This window comes from Dermacentor andersoni, chromosome 3, assembly GCF_023375885.2.
Source record: "Dermacentor andersoni chromosome 3, qqDerAnde1_hic_scaffold, whole genome shotgun sequence".
Taxonomy (NCBI): Eukaryota; Metazoa; Arthropoda; class Arachnida; order Ixodida; family Ixodidae; genus Dermacentor; species Dermacentor andersoni.
In genome coordinates this window covers 146600289-146621119 of record NC_092816.1, presented here as the reverse complement: position 1 = coordinate 146621119, position 20831 = coordinate 146600289, and the positions used below count along the sequence as shown (strand labels likewise).

Sequence of the window (20831 nt, the reverse complement as noted above, 5' to 3'; positions counted from 1 at the left end):
AGTTCCCGTTGGTGCCGCGGGGGCGGCGCTGCAATCGATCGGCCTTTTTTTTTTTTTTTTTTTCATTGGTGAACTTAGGTAGGATATTAGGCAGCATAGTAGTAAGAGCTTGGTGGCGCAAGCCACCGCCCCGTTCCAAAGGGGACGCTCATAACATCCATCCATCCATCCATCCATGCACAGGCTAGCGAATGTAAATGCGCAACCCGGGCCTCCTGGGTGAGAGCCAAGTATCCTAGCCACTAGACCATGCCGGAGGACGGCCAGCACCAATGAACCCCTCCAACTTGATCGAAAGAAAGCGCGAGATAAAACAAAACATAGACGACGACAAAAAGCTAACCAAAAATATTTCCGACACCGGGAATCGAACCCGGGCCTCCTGGGTGAGAGCCAGGTATCCTAGCCACTAGACCATGCCGGAGGACGGCCAGCACCCATGAACCCCTGCAACTTGATCGAAAGAAAGCGCGAGATAAAACAAAACATAGACGACGACAAAAAGCTAACCAAAAATATTTCCGACACCGGGAATCGAACCCGGGCCTCCTAGGTGAGAGCCAGGTATCCTAGCCACTAGATCATGCCGGATTTTTTTTTTCTTTATTGCCATTCTTTGACAACTGAAACAGACATACAGATGGCGTAAGGGTGATATGTACAGTGCTCTGGTGATATAACCGCTTGCCGTCATTTGGCAGGCGTGCATTGTTAGAACCGCTTTAGACAGATGAGTTCATCTAACAAGGTAGCCCATTCAGGCTTATCTAATCGTGCATTGCAAGCCTCGCGCAAGAACAAAATACTTTCAGTAAAGTGCTCTCTAGCTGGGCGAATAACCAGTCTTTCATGCCTGACGTCCATGCGTGTTTTCCACAGACTGTGTAGAATCAGCGCCATAAGCATATCATAAGGAACACCATCTTCACTGGCAATTGGAAGGAAACGGATGCCGTACGGTGTGATAGGCAACTCCTTTTTTAGTGTACGCTGCAGAATGTCCCACAAGAAAAGTGCGTCTGAGCAATCCAAAAATATGTGTTCGATCGTCTCTGGTTTTCTACACCTGCTGCAGTTGACCGACCATGCGACAAAGAGGCCTTTTTCTTGTAGCCAAGGTTTGACGGGAAGAGTTCCAGTATGCAATTGGAAGAAAAACGTTTAAACCCCAGATCGCACTGGCATCCGTTTCACTCGCTTCAATACATCTGCTCCTGTGCTCGGTGAATACATAGATCGGTACAAAGGAACAGGCATACAAACGTCAACTAGGCCCTTATACGATTTTTTCCTTCCAACAATAGCAAGATAATCAAATGAAAAGCGAGCATGCAAGAATTTTACGGACCAAGCTACCTCCCGTAAAAATCCGCGGAGACTTGCGCCATTTGCCGTTCTTGAGGTTACGATAAATTGAGGTAACGCATTTCGTAAACGTAGTTGGCACACTGTTCGCAAGAAGGGATCCTTCTGATCTCGCAAAAAAAGAAATCTTGAGACAACTTGCCTGAAAAACAAATGCGCCGAAGCAAGACCTCCTGACTTCACCGACCGAAATAAATTAGTGCGGCTCGTTCTCTCCCATGTGGATCCCCATATAAAAACAGCGCATGCTCTGAGTATCTTTTGGATGGTCATTCTTGACATGCACAGTGCTTGCACTACATACCAGATTTTTGCAAAAAGGAAAACATTGCATACCGTTGATCTCGCGAAAATCGATAAATTTCTACCTCCGAACTTTGTTGTTTTAACTTTAACTTGCTCTAGTTCTTCTTGCCAATAGTCTTTTGTGTCATGATAATATTGCAGAGGTACCCCAAGGTACCGCGCATTGGTCCTGGTCCACTGCATATTTTCAAAAAATTCTGTTTTATCTTTCCAATTACCATGCCAGATGCCCAATGACTTACTCCACTTTATCGCACTTCCGGTGACCTTGCAGAATCTGTTCGCCACTTCTACTGCATTAGAGATGCTTTGCTTGTCTCGACAGAATATGGCGATATCGTCCGCGTACGCTAAGATTTTAACTTCTCTGGAGTCCATTGCAAGTCCCCTTATGTTATTACTACTAATAACCTTTAAGCAAAATGGTTCGACGTACAATGCAAAAAGTAGAGACGATAAAGCGCATCCTTGGCGGAGCGCTGACTTAACTTCTATCACAGCCGTAGGCTGTTTGTTAACTATTAGTTTCGTAGATACGCCAGCGTAGCACATTTTAACACCTTGCAAAAGAACAGAACCTATCTTGGCATGTTTTAAAACAAGAAAAAGGATTTCATGTTACACTCTGTCAAACGCTTTTTCAAGATCAAGTTGCAACAGTGCTACCTTTTCTGAGAAGGCGTCACAACTTTCCAATATTGTTCTCGCTACATGTATATTGGTGACAATGGATCGTCCTCTTATGCCACATGGCTGGTGCGACCCTACTAATTGTTGTATCACATTTTGGAGTCTCCGTGCAAGAACCTTCGTGTATATTTTATAATCTGTGTTTGTGAGACTTATCGGGCGGTACGCCCCTGTCGACAGTAGTACATGAGGGTCTTCGGACTTTGGTATCAACACCGTGTGACTCTGACGAAAAGAAGGGGGCAGCACGCAGTTCTCATACGCTTCCGCAATTACTTTATGAAGGGCAGTGGCTATGTCTTGCTTAAAAGCTTGGTAAAAAGCGGCGCTGAGACCGTCTGGCCCTGGCGTTCTTCCGGAACTTAGTGAGTCGATCGCCCATTTTATTTCATCTAAAGTAATCGGTTCTTCGAGCCTTTCCGTTACTTCCCTTTCAAGGCTTGGCAATAGCGGCAGGAATTCAGTATCGAATCCTTCATCGCGAATGCGTTCTTGCCCTAGTAGTTCGCAGTAATGCTCATAAAAAGCCTGTCTTATTGTTTCTTTATCTCGTACAACCACACCGCCGTATGTTACGGCTGTTATCTCGTTCCGCGAGGCATAAGCTCGTTCGTCCCCGAGTGAACGCTTCGAGGGCTGTTCTCCGCACCATAACTTTTCTGCGCGTGCCCTTTGTATCTTTCAGCTTCGACTAGTTCTAACTGGGATTTAATTTCTTTTATTTCCTTCGTATACTTTCCGAGACTGACATTCTCAACACTTAAATAAAAATTTAAATTATTTTGCATTTCTAATTCTTTTTTCATTTCCTCTCGGCGCAAGGCACCAGACCTCTCTATGGCTAACATTTTAACGTCTTGTTTGAAATTCTCCCACGCTTCTGCATAACTTTTGCGTTCTGTCTCGAACCATCCGTGAAGGCTATCATTAACACCCATCAAAAATAATTCATCTTCTAAGGCCTTAAAGTTAAATTTCCACAACTGCCAGTTAAAACTGGTCGGCTTTTTCGGACCATCTACAAAGTTGACTAAGCTGTGATCGGTAAAGGAAACATGATTTACTTCATATAGAAAACACAATGATATTATATCCGCTGAAACGTAGGCGCGATCCAACCTGGCATGGCTATTTCGCTGATAGTGGGTGAATGGTGGCGTCTCTGCATTGGACATCACATCCCCAACATCCTCTAAATTGTACTTTTCCATCGCTACGTTCAATGACTACACACTTGCATCATGAATAGGTGGGCTTCCAACTCTGTCTTTTGCATTACAGACGCAATTGAAATCACCCATCATCACAACAATTCGATCACACTGCAAATGGTTTTCAACACTTTCAAAGAAATTCTTTCGGTCGTTCACCTTGTTAGGCGCATACAAGCAAATGACGCGCCACTTAATATCACAGAGACATAAATCGCAAACAATAAGCCGGCCACTATCGTCTGTGAACACAGTTTCTACTGAGAGGCCTAAAGCGCTTCTCAGAAAAAGCGCACAACCACCTGAAGTACCGCATGCGTGCGAAACACACACGTAAAAACGTGACCTAAATGAATGCAACATTTGATCTGTCCCTTCTTCACTATCGACTTTTGTTTCTTGTACACCGATTACGTCAAGATTCTTTTGCATGAGCAGGCGACAAAGCTGATATTGCTTGCGCCTTCCTGCAAGGCCTCGGACATTAATTGTACCAAATCGTAAGGCTGTGTCTAGACGTATTTTCATGGTAATGTGAGGAGGCGCGTGAGACTAAAGTCCTTCCTAAACAGACTACTGACACTCACTTTGTTCGAATGCGACGTCAGTCTTTACATCCTCCCCTCCCCCACCTCAGTACTCACACATACTGCGAACACTTGCTGGGGGCTCACGTCAGTCCCGACGCTGGCCCTTTCCTGCCAGGTGGGATATTAGGCGTCGGCTTGAAGCTCGACCGACGGCCACTCGGTGTTTTCGCAAGCGGTTCCTCGTGGCTTGATCCACTTGATCCTCCGTCCTTTTTCTCGTTAACTTCGAGTGGACGTTTTACCGGGCCCGCTCCTCTAAGGGGCTCCGTCGTGTCCATGGGACTCGGAGAGGGTCCGAGCGATTCCGCAGGCTCGTTGCTTGTCTTGTTCTTGTCATTATTTTCCGCGTGCTGCTCTTTTTCTTCAGCTCGAGCGGGCTTCTCTAATTCTTTGGTGTCCGCTTTCTTCGCTGGTTCACGGGTGCCTTCCTTTGGATCAGGACGTTACACCACGCCACCTTTTCCAGCCGTCTCTTCAGCATCGAATGCGTCCATTGTGTGCTCCTGGATGACTTCATCACTTTTGGATGGTCCCGCCACATTCGCGTACGTTCGCACGCACGAGCTTTCGTCGTGCCCGAAGCGTCGACACAAAGCACAGCGCGATATGTGACACTCTCGCCTAATATGACCTATGCGATTACACCTCAGGCAGAGCGGGGCACGCCCAGGCGCAACCAGCAGTGTCATGATGCCGGCGACCCGAAGTTGATGCGGGAGGTCGTGTATGGTAACTCCGGGTTTCAGCTTCATCGATACGATGCGGGTTGACGAACCTTTATCGGTGATGCCTTGCACACGCCAGCGTTCCTTGAAGACCTCCGTAACCTTCTCAAAAGGCGTGAGCGTGGCGCGGACGTCCTCATCTTGCACGTTGTGAAGGAGCCAGTAGAGCTTAAGCCGCACATCCTGGCTGGCTGGGTTAACCAGCAGGCAGCGACGCTCCTTAACCGTAATGTCTCCAAGGGCCAGCATTTTCTTCACAGCATCTGGGCTTCTGAAAGTAACCGCACACACGTGGTTCATCTGGAAAGCCCCCAAGGCGTTAACCTCGGGAAGCAGACCCAGACGAACCAGCGTGTCTGGAAAATCTTCGACTCGGTGGGGCCTTGCCTTTACGTCTCCGTGAAGAAAGAGCGTGTTGGCCACGCATGGTCCTGTAGGCAGAGGCGGCAAAATAACTTGGTAGTCCTGGCTATCCATAGCAGCATTCCTGTTACCGCGGCTCGTCTGAGCCGCAAACACCGCCCCAACGGAGCAAGGCATTCTGCGTCCGCACCGAACGGTAGCCGGAAGTAGAATCCACTAGTACATGCCGGAGGACGGCCAGCACCAATGAACCCCTGCAACTTGATCGAAAGAAAGCGCGAGATAAAACAAAACATAGACGACGACAAAAAGCTAACCAAAAATATTTCCGACACCGGGAATCGAACCCTGGCTTTTTTTTTATTGCCTTTTCACAAACGCAAACAAGGAGATCAAATACACGACATGTACATATTCTAAAAACATCAGCCACAGCTCGGCCAGTGTAAGGTGTTTAAAAGGGCTTCACAGAAGCCAATTGGTCTAGTACAGGAAGCCATTCCGGGGGTTCACATAGTGCTCTGAACAAGTCGCATGTGTATATAATGCTCTCAACAAAATAGTGTCTTGCTGAGTGAGCCTGTATATGACAATGCCTGATGTCCATTCTCGTCTTCCATACGCTGTGCATGCAAAGCAGCATTACGGGCCTCCTGGGTGAGAGCCAGGTATCCTAGCCACTAGACCATGCTGGAGGACGGCCAGCACCAATGAACCCCTCCAACTTGATCGAAAGAAAGCGCGAGATAAAACAAAACATAGACGACGACAAAAAGCTAACGAAAAATATTTCCGAGACCGGGAATCGAACCAGGACCTCCTGGGTGAAAGCCAGGTATCCTAGCCACTAGACCATGTCGGAGGACGGCCAGCACCAATGAACCCCTCCAACTTGATCGAAAGAAAGCGCGAGATAAAACAAAACATAGACGACGACAAAAAGCTAACCAAAAATATTTCCGACACCGGGAATCGAACCCGGGCATCCTGGGTGAGAGCCAGGTATCCTAGCCACTAGACCATGCCGGAGGACGGCCAGCACCAATGAACCCCTCCAACTTGATCGAAAGAAAGCGCGAGATAAAACAAAACATAGACGACGACAAAAAGCTAACCAAAAATATTTCCGACACCGGGAATTGAACCCGGGCCTCCTGGGTGAGAGCCAGGTATCCTAGCCACTAGACCATGCCGGAGGACGGCCAGCACCAATGAACCCCTCCAACTTGATCGAAAGAAAGCGCGAGATAAAACAAAACATAGACGACGACAAAAATCTACCCAAACATATTTCTGACACCGGGAATCGAACCCGGGCCTCCTGGGTGAGAGCCAGGTATCCTAGCCACTAGATCATGCCGGATTTTTTTTTCTTTATTGCCATTCTTTGACAACTGAAACAGACATACAGATGGCGTAAGGGTGATATGTACAGTGCTCTGGTGATATAACCGCTTGCCGTCATTTGGCAGGCGTGCATTGTTAGAACCGCTTTAGACAGATGAGTTCATCTAACAAGGTAGCCCATTCAGGCTTATCTAGTCGTGCATTGCAAGCCTCGCGCAAGAACAAAATACCTTCAGTAAAGTGCTCTCTAGCTGGGCGAATAACCAGTCTTTCATGCCTGACGTCCATGGGTGTTTTCCACAGACTATGTAGAATCAGCGCCATAAGCATATCATAAGGAACACCATCTTCACTGGCAATTGGAAGGAAACGGATGCCGTACGGTGTGATAGGCAACACCTTTTTTAGTGTACGCTGCAGAATGTCCCACAAGAAAAGTGGGTCCGAGCAATCCAAAAATATGTGTTCGAACGTCGCTGGTTTTCTACACCTGCTGCAGTTGACCGACCATGCGACAAAGAGGCCTTTTTCTTGTAGCCAAGGTTTGACGGGAAGAGTTCCAGTATGCAATTGGAAGAAAAACGTTTTAACCCCAGATCGCACTGGCATCCGTTTCACTCGCTTCAATACATCTGATCCTGTGCTCGGTGAATACATAGATCGGTACAAAGGAACAGGCATACAAACGTCAACTAGGTCCTTATACGATTTCTTCCTTCCAACAATAGCAAGATAATCAAATGAAAAGCGAGCATGCAAGAATTCTACGGACCAAGCTACCTCCCGTAAAAATACGCGGAGACTTGCTCCATTTGCCGTTCTTGAGATTACGATAAATTGAGGTAACGCATTTCGTAAACGTAGTTGGCACACTGTTCGCAAGAAGGGATCCTTCTGATCTCGCAAAAAAAGAAATCTTGAGACAACTTGCCTCAAAAACAAATGCGCCAAAGCAAGGCCTCCTGACTTCACCGACCGAAATAAATTAGTGCGGCTCGTTCTCTCCCATGTGGATCCCCATATAAAAACAGCGCATGCTCTGAGTATCTTTTGGATGGTCATTCTTGACATGCACAGTGCTTGCAGTACATACCAGATTTTTGCAAAAAGGAAAACATTGCATACAGTTGATCGCGCAACAATCGATAAATTTCTACCTCCGAACTTTGTTGTTTTAACTTTAACTTGCTCTAGTTCTTCTTGCCAATAGTCTTTTGTATCATGATATTATTGCAGAGGTACCCCAAGGTACCGCGCAGGGGTCGTGGTCCCCCGCATGTTTTCAAAAATTTCTGTTTTATCATTCGAATTACCATGCCAGATGCCCAATGACTTATTCGTTTATCGCACTTCCGGTGACCTTGCAGAATCTGTTCGCCACTTCTACTGCATTAGAGATGCTTTGCTTGTCTCGACAGAATACGGCGATATCTTCCGCGTACGCCAAGATTTTAACTTCTCTGGAGTCCATTGCAAATCCCGTTATGTTAATACTGCTAATAACCTTTAAGCAAAATGGTTCAACGTACAATGCAAGAAAGTAGAGACGATAAAGCGCATCCTTGGCGGAGTGCTGACTTAACTTCTATCATAGCCGTAGGCTGTTTGTTAACTATTAGTTTCGTAGATACGCCAGCGTAGCACATTTTAACACCTTGCAAAAGAACAGAACCTATCTTGGCATGTTTTAAAACAAGAAAAAGGATTTCATGTGATACTCTGTCAAACGCTTTTTCACGATCAAGCTGCAACAGTGCTACCTTTTCGGAGAAGGCGTCACAACTTTCCAATATTGTTCTCGCTACATATATATTGGTGACAATAGATCGTCCTCTTATGCCACATGTCTGGTGCGACCCTACTAATTGTTGTATCACATATTGGAGTCTCCGTGCAAGAACCTTCGTGTATATTTTATAATCTCTGTTTGTGAGACTTATCGGGCGGTACGCCCCTGACGACAGTAGTACTTGAGGCCCCTGCAGGGGGGGGGGGGGGGGGACACTCCGTATGGCTCCCATTGGCCGTTTTCGAGCAGACGCTCTTCCGACTCTAGCGCCAAGGTCCCCTTCAGTTACGGCCCTAGCCAATGGGCGACGCAGAAGCAAAATGGCGGCGCACATGATTGTTTACGTTGTCATGGCAACAGCAACAGCAGCCGCGCGGCACCTCCTTTCCCAAACGTTTTTCTTTCCTTTTTGTTTTTATTATGCCGACCCGCTCCACTCCCTATAGACGAGGCAACCTAAAGTTTGCCCGCGCGGCACCAGCGCCGAATGCTCCCCTAGCGGACCGATGGAAGTTTCGAGGGTCGTCGCTGCGCGAGCGCGCGCCCGTGATCTGTTCGGCGGGAGCGCTCGTGCTGGCTCGGGCGCGTTGTTTTTGCGATGGCGAGTGCGACCTCATCAGCAAGGAAAGGTGGCACGCAATACTGCTGTATTGTTGATTGCCATAACAGCCTCGAAAACACGAAAGGTCGAACGCCGCCCGTGAAATTCTACAGATTTCCGGGAAGTGGTACGAGAAGGTCAGACGACAAGCATGGATAATTGCAGTGCGCCGAGTCAAGTAAGCACTATACTTTCGTATTCGCGTGCAATACCGCGGCTGCTCGATGAACCGGAATAGTGATATGCCTGTTTTTAGCGCCCAACCGTTTGTTTAGTCATGCCGCGTTGTTGAATTGTGTTGACATCCGCTGCTTGTTAGCGGTAAATGCATGCGTGTTGCGACGCTGAGCTTGACGACGCGAGCTCGATTCCCGGCCACAGCGGCCGCATTTCGATAGGGGCGAAGTGCAAGAACGCCCTTGTTACCGCGTGCTTTGATTTTTGTGCACGTTAAAGAACCCCCGGAGGTAATAAGTATTCCTGAGACTAACCATTACAGCGTGCCTCATAATGATTTAGTGGTTTTGCATGGTTTTGGCAGTTAAAACCCCCGAATTTATTTGATTCTACTGTGCCTTCACTCGCAGTCGGCATGGACGAGCTTTAGAGAATTATTTCCATTTTCCAAACGCTGCAACTTAATTTACTAGTTGTGCAGGTAACGAAAGGGGACGCGCGCTAGTTTTGTCTGATAGCAGACAGCATTTAATGCAAGCCGCGGTCGTCGCGTGCGTCGGTAAGCGGCAGATCGGAAAGCAGCCGATCGAGACGTGCGCGTTATGTTTGTTGTTTGGCCATGCTTTCTAAGTTCACAATATCCAAGCTTGCTTTAAGGCAATTACCACCTTGCACATTCTTGCTGATTCACTCTTCCTGCCAAAAACCTTCGTTTCCTGTAGTAGCCGGCCATCGGTGCAAGCTTACTTTAGCTGTTCGCCCGACGAGGCACTAGATTTGCTTTGGTGAGGCATGTATATCTAATGCTTGCGCTCGTGCTGTTGGTCCTAAGGCCTGTTAACGTGGTCTGGGTTCATTTCGCGGAGCAGTCTGTACGAGCCGATCCTCATTAGCAGTGAAAACGCACCTTGCTGATTAATGCGATGAGTTGCAATGACTCCAACATCTGCATTGAATAAGGCGTGATATACACTAAATATTTATTGCAGCATGATTCAAAGCAATATGCGCCTATGTAGTATTTAAATTGTTAATTTTGAGCAGATGTGTGTTTTGGCTGTTGTGTTCTAGGATTTCGTGTATCCTGGGAAGGAAACTGCTTTAGTGTTCTGGTGAAGCAGCGTACTGACCAGGACAAGGCAGACACACACATGAATACAAGACACTCGCTGTGCTTGTGTCTCTCCTATTTGTACTGGTCAGTGCGCTGCTTCACCAACACGGTATGATGATTAATCACCAACTTGCCCAACTTCCCACATTACTGCGTTAGCTTTATAATGCAGTTCTCTTCGTGCCACGCAGTGACGTTATTGGGGCAAGAAATAGGCATCACAAGTTACAGGCACTAGCATCTCCGAATCACCATGTATTAAAGGCATGTACAGTTTGCCAAAAACAGCTTAATTTGTGATTTGCCTGAACCTAAGCCTGAGAGTGTATAATGAGCTATAGGCTAGGCCACGTTGTTGAAGGTGGGAAGATGGTCTTTCTCGTTAGTAACGTTCCATGCTCATTTGTGCCTAATACATGTGTTCTTTCTGTGCTCGCAGTGCTGATGACACTCCCTGGGAGCCATCCAAAAGCATGCGAATTTACAAAAACAAGCAGGCTTTGCGAAGCAAAGACATCGATAACGCTTGCCATTGTTCGCTGACAGCTCCGCGCAAATCAGAACGAACACAAACGTGTAATTTACCAATGCTCCAGCCAAGAAATTTAGCAGCAAAAGGGGGAAGCACAAAATGAGAGCAGCCGTGTGCGCGCACTCAGCTACCGAGGAAACTAACGGCAATCGTCACCGTCCCTCCACATCTCTGCAAGTATGCATGACCGCTTTGTGCCTGCATCATATAGAAATAAAGTGGCTAAACTTCTGAACTTGGTGTATACCTCTAAATCGACATCGTATACGATCTTGGACACCTGTGACACGCACTTGGCTTTCACTGTCACATCACCGTCCACGATTTCTTGAACGCCGTACACGTGCGGAAGCAGTACGCTCCCCTTTCGTGAGGTTGCCGCCACGAAAGAATCTGTCCGCGTCGGCAGCCTTCTTGAAACCGCATTGCAATCTCTGCGCCGCTGTTGCGCAAGCAGGCGACCTGCCGCCGTCGAAAACTGAGCGCCGTGAGAACGAGCAGCGAAGAAACGCGCGGGCGAACCGGTGTAAACAAAGCGGAGACCGCGCCACGGCACGACCGCGCTGCATCACGTTTCCACATTGGGGGCGCTGTCAGGAGGCGCAGTAGCGCCGCCTGGCCATGGTTTTCTCGTCTATTCCCCATGCCGCGCGCGCCGCTCACTTTTTTTTGTGTTTTTACCCGTAAGCGGCGCGCTTTTTTTTTTTTTTATAGCGCGCTTGTTACGGCGCGCCACGCGCCATCTCGCAAGCAATGCGCGCGCTACGCAGCGCATTGGCATTGCTTGCGAGCTGGCGCGTGGTGCGCCGTGGGCTATGCGTTGGCATGCACGCAGTCTTGCCCACACTTATATTATACCAGCATGTGCCGGGGCATAAAAAAGAATAGCACTTCCAACACAACAGATGTTTAGTCTTGCTTTATTGACTTTGTTTCCGAAAACAGATTTTTCTTAGAATGTGGTGTGATACACGCTCAAAAAATGAGCAAAAGTGAAAGGTGCATGACATATACAAGAGTACTAAAGACAAAAGTTCACAGATGGTGAAATAACAAAAGAAAGCGCTAGAAAACGCAAAGGCCGTTTCATGTACACACATAAAAAAATATTTTTATATAACGTCCTCAAGACCGAAATGTAGACGAGCTCCTGATATATGCGCTAAGATATTGCACAAAATTGGACGACGTGTATGACATAGTCATGACAACTATAAAAAGGGGAAACTCACTGGTAATGGCAAAAACAATGACACGCAAAATACCTGAAAAATAGAATAAAATGCTAGCATTGTTTGATTGAGAGCCATACCAAAAGAAAGCTTACTTATAAATCTGCACGAAAGTATATGAAATGCGTGACATGCTCATTACTGCTGAACAAATTGAAAAAACATGGCAGAAAAAAAAAACATCGTACTAAAAACTGAAACACACATTATCACATTATTTTGCACTTGGCCACAGCTTGAGTAACGGTGACAAGGGGAACAGAAGGTAGTCGGCTTTTGCAGCAGCACATAGAAAACATTCGCAGAAAGAAAGGCTTATTCCTCAATCAAAGACCAGGTAAAATAAGCCAACAACACAGCTTTTCTTTCGACCCGAATGCAATGCTTAGCAATAAAATTACGTCACTTAAGGCACTAAGTCGTACCTACTGGGCTCTCCTTTGTATAATAAACACGAACTGCAAAAATCTGCATGTAGGACACTTGCAATGCTCATGCTTTCCAGAAAAAATAAAGCGTATCATGCCTACACATGAAGGTTGTTCGCGCGGTTTTGCCATCGGGGGTTACTGAGATAGTACACAAACACTAACAGTAATTTTTCAGCTTTTAGTAGGTTTGTAGAACGTGACACACAGAAAAAGCAGTGAGGGCGGTATGGAAAGCTGGGCAAGTTACTGAAGTTGCACAATGAGACTTGGCACCGAAAAACACAAGTCACAGACCAGGTGACAATGAGGAGGAACATCTATTTGTCAGCTTTCTCTACCGGGAAGAGGCAAGTGTAGCACAATCAAGGCGCAACGACGTCCGGAGCCGCATGGGGCACATAAATGGACAGGGCTGTGTTCGTGCGCATGCGCCTTCTGATTTCCTTGGGTGTGAGCGCTCACCTGTTGTCTTTAGGCACCCGGAGCAACCCTGCAGGGCTTGTTTTTGAGGTATTTGTGCACCACTGCACGATGCACGAGCGGTACGAGTCGTGAAGCGGGCGAAACATCGCGGAGCACAAGCACACTGCTACCGAGGACCACAAAACTGACGAAACTAGCCACGCCGGTCAACGCACAGCAGCGCACGCTTCGCTATAACAGCAGATAACGAAACATGAATTGTCATGCAGCGGGCTGAGCTGGCTCCGGGCCGGCGGGGCCGCACGGCGTGCACGCGGACAGTCGAAGGTGAGGGAGTTGCGAGGGTAGTAACGAGGGAGAGCGATTGGAGAGGAGTTGGGGAGGGGGAAGGGCTCGGCCACCTGGGTCGGCGCGCGTGCGCGCGACGATCTACGAGGCCATGCAAGGGAGAAGGATTTTTGCGTTCGCCCATTACAGAGATGGCGCCAATTTCCTGTGCCACCGAAACCGGGGAGTGTCCCCCCCCCCCCCTGCTTGAGGTTCTTCGGACTTCGGCATCCACACTCTGTGACTCTGACGAAAAGAAGGGGGCAGCACGCAGTTCTCATACGCTTCCGCAATTACTTTATGAAGGGCAGTGGCTATGTCTTGCTTAAAAGCTTGGTAAAAAGCGGCGCTGAGACCGTCTGGCCCTGGCGTTCTTCCGGAACTTAGTGAGTCGATCGCCCATTTTATTTCATCTAAAGTAATCGGTTCTTCGAGCCTTTCCGTTACTTCCCTTTCAAGGCTTGGCAATAGCGGCAGGAATTCAGTATCGAATCCTTCATCGCGAATGCGTTCTTGCCCTAGTAGTTCGCAGTAATGCTCATAAAAAGCCTGTCTTATTGTTTCTTTATCTCGTACAACCACACCGCCGTATGTTACGGCTGTTATCTCGTTCCGCGAGGCATAAGCTCGTTCGTCCCCGAGTGAACGCTTCGAGGGCTGTTCACCGCACCATAACTTTTCTGCGCGTGCGCGTACGACCGCCCCTTTGTATCTATTAGCTTCGACTAGTTCTAATTGGGATTTAATTTCTTTTATTTCCTTCGTATACTTTCCGGGGCTGACATTCTCAACGCTTCAATAAAAATGTAAATTATTTTACTTTTCTAATTCTTTTTTCTTTTCCTCTCGGCGCAAGGCACCAGACCTCTCTATGGCTAACATTTTAACGTCTTGTTTGAAATTCTCCCACGCTTCTGCATAACTTTTGCGTTCTGTCTCGAACCATCCGTGAAGGCTATCATTAACACCCATCAAAAATAATTAATCTTCTAAGAGCTTAAAGTTAAATTTCCACAACTCCCAGTTAAAACCGGTCGCTTTTTTCGGACCATCTACAAAGTTGACTAAGCTGTGATCGGTAAAGGAAACATGATTCACTTCATATAGAAAACACAATGGTATTATATCCGCTGAAACGTAGGCGCGATCCAACCTGGCATGACTATTTCGCTGATAGTGCGTGAATGGTGGCGTCTCTGCATTGGACATCACATACCCAACATCCTCTAAATTGTACTTTTCCATCGCTACGTTCAATGACTGCACACTTGCATCATGAATAGGTGGGCTTCCAACTCTGTCTTTTGCATTACAGACGCAATTGAAATCACCCATCATCACAACAATTCGATCACACTGCAAATGGTTTTCAACACTTTCAAAGAAATTCTTTTGGTCGTTCACCTTGTTAGGCACATACAAGCAAATGACGCGCCACTTAAAATCACAGAAACATAAATCGCAAACTATAAGCCGGCCACTATTCTCTGTGAACACACTTTCTACTGAGACGCCTAAAGCGCTTCTCAGAAAAAGCGCACGACCACCTGAAGAACCGCATGCGTGCGAAACACACACGTAAAAATGTGACTTAAATGAATGCAGCATTTGATCCGTCCCTTCTTCACTATCGACTTTTGTTTCTTGTACACCGATTACGTCAAGGTTCTTTTTCATGAGCAGGCGACAAAGGTGATATTGCTTGCGCCTTCCTGCAAGTCCTCGAACATTAATTGTACCAAATCGTAAGGCTATGTCTAGAAGTATTTTCATGGTAATGTGAGAAGGCGCGTGAGACTAAAGTCCTTCTTAAATAGACTACTGACACTCACTTCGTTCGAATGCGACGTCAGTCTTTACATCCTCCTTCCTCGTATCCAACACTTCTTTGTCTGCCTCGGTCGATCCTAACTTTACAGTGCCCTTCCCGCTCCCCTCCCCCACCTCAGTACTCACACATACCGCGAACACTTGCTGGGGGTTCAATTCAGTCCCGACGCTGGCCCTTTCCTGCCCGTTGGGATATTAGGCGTCGGCTTGAAGCTCGACCGACGGCCACTCGGTGTTTTCGCAAGCGGTTCCTCGCGGCTTCATCCACTTCATCCTTCGTTCTTTTTCTTGTTAGCTTCGACTGGGCGTTTTACCAGGCCCGCTCCTCTAAGGGGTTCCGTCGTGTCCATGGGACTCGGAGATTGTCCGTGCGATTCCGCAGGCTCGTTGCTTGTCTTGTTCTTGTCATTATTTTCCGCGTGGTGCTCTTCTTCAGCTCGAGCGGGCTTCTCTAATTCTTTGGTGTCCGCTTTCTTCGCTGGTTCACGGGAGCCTTCCTTTGGATCAGGACGTTGCACCACGCCACCTTTTCCAACCTTCTCTTCAGCATCGAATGCGTCCATTATGTGCTCCTGGATAACTTCATCACTTTTGGATGGTCCCGCCACATTCGCGTACGTTCGCACGCACGAGCTTTCGTCGTGCCCGAAGCGTCGACACAAAGCACACCACGGTACGCGACACTCTCGCCTGATATGACCTGTGCGGTTACACCTGAAGCAGAGCGGGGCACGCCCATGCGCAACCAGCACTGTCATGATGCCGGCGACCCGAAGTTGATGCGGGAGGTCGTCTATGGTAACTCCGGGTTTCAGCTTCATCGATACAATGCGGGTTGACGAACCTTTATCGGTGATGCCTTGCACGCGCCAGCGTTCCTTGAAGACCTCCGTAACCTTCCCAAAAGGCGTGAGGGTGGCGCGGACGTCCTCATCTTGCACGTTGTGCAGAAGCCAGTAGAGCTTAAGCCGCACATCCTGGCTGGCTGGGTTAACCACCAGGCAGCGACGCTCCTTGACCGTAATGTCTCCAAGGGCCAGCATTTTCTTCATAGCATCTGGGCTTCTGAAAGTAACCGCCCACACGTGGTTCATCTGGAAAGCCCCCAAGGCGTCAACCTCGGGAAGCAGACCCAGACGAACCAGCGTGTCTCGAAAATCATCAAATCGGTAGGGCCTTGCCTTTACGTCTCCGTGAAGAAAGAGCGTGTTGGCCACGCATGTTCCTGTAGGCAGAGGCGGCAAAATAACTTGGTAGTCCTGGCAATCCATTGCTACATTCCTGTTACCGCGGCTCGTCTGAGCCGCAACCACCGCCCCAACGGAGCAAGGCATTCTGCGTCCGCACCGAACGGTAGCCGGAAGTAGAATCACTGAGCTATTTCGGCGGAACGAGTACAGAAACGATGAGACGCTAGGCGAAGGCTGGGTTCCCGCGAACGGCCGTCTAACGTATCCGCAGTAAGGAAACTTCATTTAAAAAGATTCGCTCCACCATTTGCTGTACACTACGCACGCTTCTATTAAAGTTAAACAATGGCGTATCGCGGAAGTAACAGAAAAGCTCACAATGCAGTCTGAATGGCCAGTGTATTGTTATGTACAACGGATGAAAAAAAACCACACTATGAATATGCTGAAACCAGGGATCGAACCAGGGACCTTTAGATCATCAGTCTAACGCTCTCCCAGCTGAGCTATTTCGGCGGAACGAGTACACAAACGATGAGGTGCTAGGCGAAGGCTGGGTTCCCGCGAACGGCCGTCTAACGTATCCGCAGTAAGGAAACTTCATTTAAAAAGATTCGCTCCACCATTTGCTGTACACTACGCACGCTTCTATTAAAGTTGAACAGTGGCGCATCGCGGAAGTAACAGAAAAGCGCACAATGCAGTCTGAATGGCCAGTTCTATTGCTATGTACAACGGATGAAAAAAAACACATTATGAATATGCCGAAACCCGGGATCGAACCAGGGACCTATAGATCTTCAGTTTTTTTTTTTTTCTTATTGCCTAGCTGTGGTACATAGTTTCATAAGAGGCAACGCTCACCAAAACGAATACAAAAGTAGAATATACATTTTCTCTATATGCACATATTCAACCAGCATTGTGCTGGCTCAGTCTAATCAAAATTCGCGCAATACTACCAACGGTTCTACTCTTGGGAGCCACTCGGGTGGTTCCCCTGCCGCTTTATGGATAGCGACAAACCAGTGCATGTTTTCCCTGAAATACGTACGTGCAGGCTGCGCATCCTTATCAACATGGTATCCTGCCATTCTCGCGCGCCAAATACAATGGAGGCCCAAGAGCATAATAGAATCAAAAGGCACCCCATCCTCATTATCTATGCTTAAGTAACGAATTCCATACGGGTCCAGTGGAAATTCTTTCTTTAGTGTCCTATGCAATACATCCCAGAAGAACACGCCTTCCCAACAGTTTAAAAAAACATGATCTATTGTCTCTGGCTGCTTGCAAATTAAACAGTGTGTTCCCCACGGTAAATATACTCCTTTTCTCTCCAAAAACTTTTTAACTGGTAACGTTCCCGTGTGTAATTTGAAAAAGAAGGTTTTGGTTCCTGGCGGGACCTGGATTTTCTTTACTCTCATTAAAACATTGCTGCTTGGGCCTCCACCGTACAAGGACCTGTACAATGGCACTGGGAAAAGAACGTCGCACAAAGCACAGTACAGTTTCTTCTTGTTCACACCGGACAGGTAATCATTCGAGAAGCGCACTGAAAGAAATCGGACACTCGATACAACTTCTTTGTAAAACCCTCGAATCCCTCCCGAAAACTCTTCGGTTGAAACCACATACTCTGGCAGCCGTCTACTCAGCCTCATTTGACATACCGTGCGCAAGAAAGGGTCGGTTGCGTCCCTAAAAAACAAGAATCGGTTTACCAACTGCCGTACAAAGAGATGGCCCAATCCCAACCCGCCGTCTTTTACCCGCCGGAACAAGTTGGTCCGGCTGCAGCTCTCCCATTCCGACGCCCAGACAAAAACGGCGAAAATCCTGTGTAGCTACTGAACATTTGACCGTGAACAGTGCAATACTTGCATTACGTACCAAAGCTTGCTGATAAAGAAAAGGTCACAAACGGTGGCTCTGGCAAAAATAGAAAGGTTAGTGCCTTTCCACTTCTCAGCTCTCCCCCGCAGGGGCGTCTGCGTCAGCAGGCGTTTGGTGTGTTGCGACACCACGTACCCGAGCACACGAGGGTTGGACCCTCCCGCGTGTAGCCGTGCAAGGCTTAGCCGTGTCTGGGGAAAGGGGGATCCTGGAGGTTGAGCCGATGCTGGGTGTTTGGACCTTTAAGGCCCCCCGGCGGAGGCAACACACCTCTTCGGCCTCTGCTTCACATAGACGGCACCCCCGGACTGACCCACCCGGGGGAAATCGGTAGTCGCCTCTTCCTGTCCCTCTCTTCTCAAACCTTCGTCTTTATCCCTCACTTTATATCTTTCCTGTCTTCTTCTCTTTTCCATTTACTTCCTTTCTCCACGGCGGCAAGGGTTAACCTTGTGTGGATATCCTACCTTGGGTACACCATATTGTGTTATAGTGATGGCGTACGGCTGGCGTCGTGCAGGCTTGTACTCAAGCTCTGCCGCGTCCCCTCGTTGGGCTCCGTGGTGGGCGGTCGGCGCTGTTGCCGAATTTTTATAGATTTCCATGGAAACTTCTTTCCCCAAACTTCCTGATCGCCCTCCGAAACGAGGGCGCACCGAAGCTCTATTTCAGTTTTTCAGACACCAAATCCAGAATTTTCCCCGGTACTATGTTATTCACTCTGAAAAGCCAAACAAAGCAGTTCGAATCATTTCACCATTCCTTGTCTGAAAGTCCTTGACTGATGTTTTTGGCCCAGGTTACAAGGTGTCGAGAATGGGCAGCGGTGACCTCCTCTTGGAGCTCCGCGATCTGAAACAATATGAGAATCTACAGAAACTAGTGTCATTTGGCGAGACCCACATAACAGTAACGCCGCACCGTACAATGAGCACCACCCGTGGTGTTGTGTCGGATGATGATCTGCTTGAGCTGACTGAGGCGGAACTCCTCGAGGGCTTCAGTGAGCAAAATGTGATCAATGTCAAAAGAATTAAGATGAGGAGGGATGGCAAAGAGATCCAGACCAAGCACCTAATAATTACCTTTGGCTCAAGTGTCTTGCCCGAGTCAATCGACGCCGGGTACATCAAGCTCCGTGTCAGGCCGTACGTGCCCAATCCGCTCCGATGTTTCAAATGCCAGCGCTTCGGCCACAGTTCGCAGAGCTGCCGAGGTCGCCAAACATGTGATAAATGCCGTGCCCACGAACACACATCTGAAGCTTGTGAGAATGCTCTCCACTGTGTAAACTGTGATGGGGAGCACGCCGCGTACTCGTGGTCGTGCCCATCCTGGAAAAAAGAAAAAGAAATTGTAACAGTTAAAGTAAAGGAAAATATATGCTTCAAGGAGGCACGCGGGTGGGTATCGTACCTGCCCAAGAAAACCTTTGCCGATGTGGCGCGTAAGGGGGCAGCGTCACAACGGCCTCCGGCGGCTGTCCGACCCACAATCAGTGAGTCGGCAGCTACGCCATCTGCCCCCGCGGCGGTTGCAGCTAGCGCTGCTCCGCCAACCCAGCAGACGGGGCCATCGAACCCGAAGGTGGGTGCAGCCGAGGCTGCCCCAACCTCCGAGGCCCCTTCCAGCGCTGGCAACGGCCGGCGCAGTCAAATCCCTCAGGGAGCCCCATCGACCTCCGGGCTGGGGGGCGCAGGGGTCTTGCCTTCTGGGGCAGGACTCTCTCAGAAAACATCTCGCTCGCAAGAGCGCTTGTCCGGCGTCTCACAGGAGGCAATGGACACTACACCTGTCCTCAAGGCGCACCAAACGCCTAAGGAGCGCCGAGGTTCGCTCGAACGCTTCAGAAAGAGCAAAACCCCTATGACAGGGCCTCGAAAGGGCTCTGTAATCTAAGACATCCCTTCCGTTTCCGTAAACACAGCACCAATTTAATTTAAAATATGGATACACAAATCATTCAATGGAATGTCAGAGGTCTACTTAGGAATCTTCATGATGTGCAAGAACTCATCCATAAACACAATCAAAAAGTGCTGTGTTTACAGGAAACACACTTGAAATCAAAATACACAAACTTTCTTCGACAGTATGTTACTTTTCGCAAAGATCGCAATGATGCTGTCGCATCATCCGGCGGTGTTGCAATTTTAATTCAGAAAAGCATAGCCTGTCAACATTTACAGCTACGAACGGCCCTTGAGGCAGTGGCGGTTCGAGTTATTCTGTTAAACAAACTTATCACTATTTCCTCGCTTTATGTTCCCCCACATTATAAACTAAGCAAACATGAATTTCAGACCTTTATAGATGAATTGCCAGAACCCTATGTTGCTCTTGGCGATTTCAATGCACATAACTACCTGTGGGGCGACATTCGTATAGATGCGCGGGGACGTCTTGTCGAACAGTTCCTTTTTTCTTCTGGTGCGTGTCTGTTGAATAAGAAGAAACACACATATTACTCTCTTGCAAACAGAACCTATTCTTCCATAGATCTTAGCATAGTCTTCTCGTCTGTACTGCCTGAACTTGAATGGGAAGTTACTGACAACCCTTACGGCAGCGACTACTTCCCTATACTGCTAAGATCACCGAAAAAAAACGAATATCCACCACACGCTCCTAGGTGGAAGATTGAGACAGCTGATTGGGAGAAATTTCGATCTCTTACTAGTATCTCATG

General features: G+C 48.1%; 1 long non-coding RNA gene and 7 other non-coding genes across 8 annotated transcripts; 1 reads left to right on the top strand and 7 right to left on the bottom strand.

Annotated features, from left to right (window-relative positions):
- Positions 1 to 352: 352 nt before the first annotated feature.
- Positions 353 to 424, bottom strand: TRNAE-CUC (transfer RNA glutamic acid (anticodon CUC)). Its single transcript has one exon. It is a non-coding gene; the product is annotated as a tRNA-Glu (tRNA).
- A 95-nt stretch (positions 425 to 519) lies between these two features.
- On the bottom strand, positions 520 to 591 carry TRNAE-CUC (transfer RNA glutamic acid (anticodon CUC)). The gene has a single exon. It is a non-coding gene; the product is annotated as a tRNA-Glu (tRNA).
- A 5449-nt stretch (positions 592 to 6040) lies between these two features.
- Positions 6041 to 6112, bottom strand: TRNAE-UUC (transfer RNA glutamic acid (anticodon UUC)). Its single transcript has one exon. It is a non-coding gene; the product is annotated as a tRNA-Glu (tRNA).
- A 95-nt stretch (positions 6113 to 6207) lies between these two features.
- Positions 6208 to 6279, bottom strand: TRNAE-CUC (transfer RNA glutamic acid (anticodon CUC)). Its single transcript has one exon. It is a non-coding gene; the product is annotated as a tRNA-Glu (tRNA).
- A 95-nt stretch (positions 6280 to 6374) lies between these two features.
- On the bottom strand, positions 6375 to 6446 carry TRNAE-CUC (transfer RNA glutamic acid (anticodon CUC)). The gene has a single exon. It is a non-coding gene; the product is annotated as a tRNA-Glu (tRNA).
- Positions 6447 to 6541: 95 nt separating this feature from the next.
- Positions 6542 to 6613, bottom strand: TRNAE-CUC (transfer RNA glutamic acid (anticodon CUC)). The gene has a single exon. It is a non-coding gene; the product is annotated as a tRNA-Glu (tRNA).
- Positions 6614 to 8830: 2217 nt separating this feature from the next.
- On the top strand, positions 8831 to 11045 carry LOC140216448 (uncharacterized). Its single transcript, XR_011893121.1, has 2 exons — positions 8831 to 9165; positions 10718 to 11045. It is a non-coding gene; the product is annotated as an uncharacterized lncRNA (long non-coding RNA).
- Positions 11046 to 16686: 5641 nt separating this feature from the next.
- On the bottom strand, positions 16687 to 16759 carry TRNAI-GAU (transfer RNA phenylalanine (anticodon GAA)). The gene has a single exon. It is a non-coding gene; the product is annotated as a tRNA-Ile (tRNA).
- Positions 16760 to 20831: the final 4072 nt, after the last annotated feature.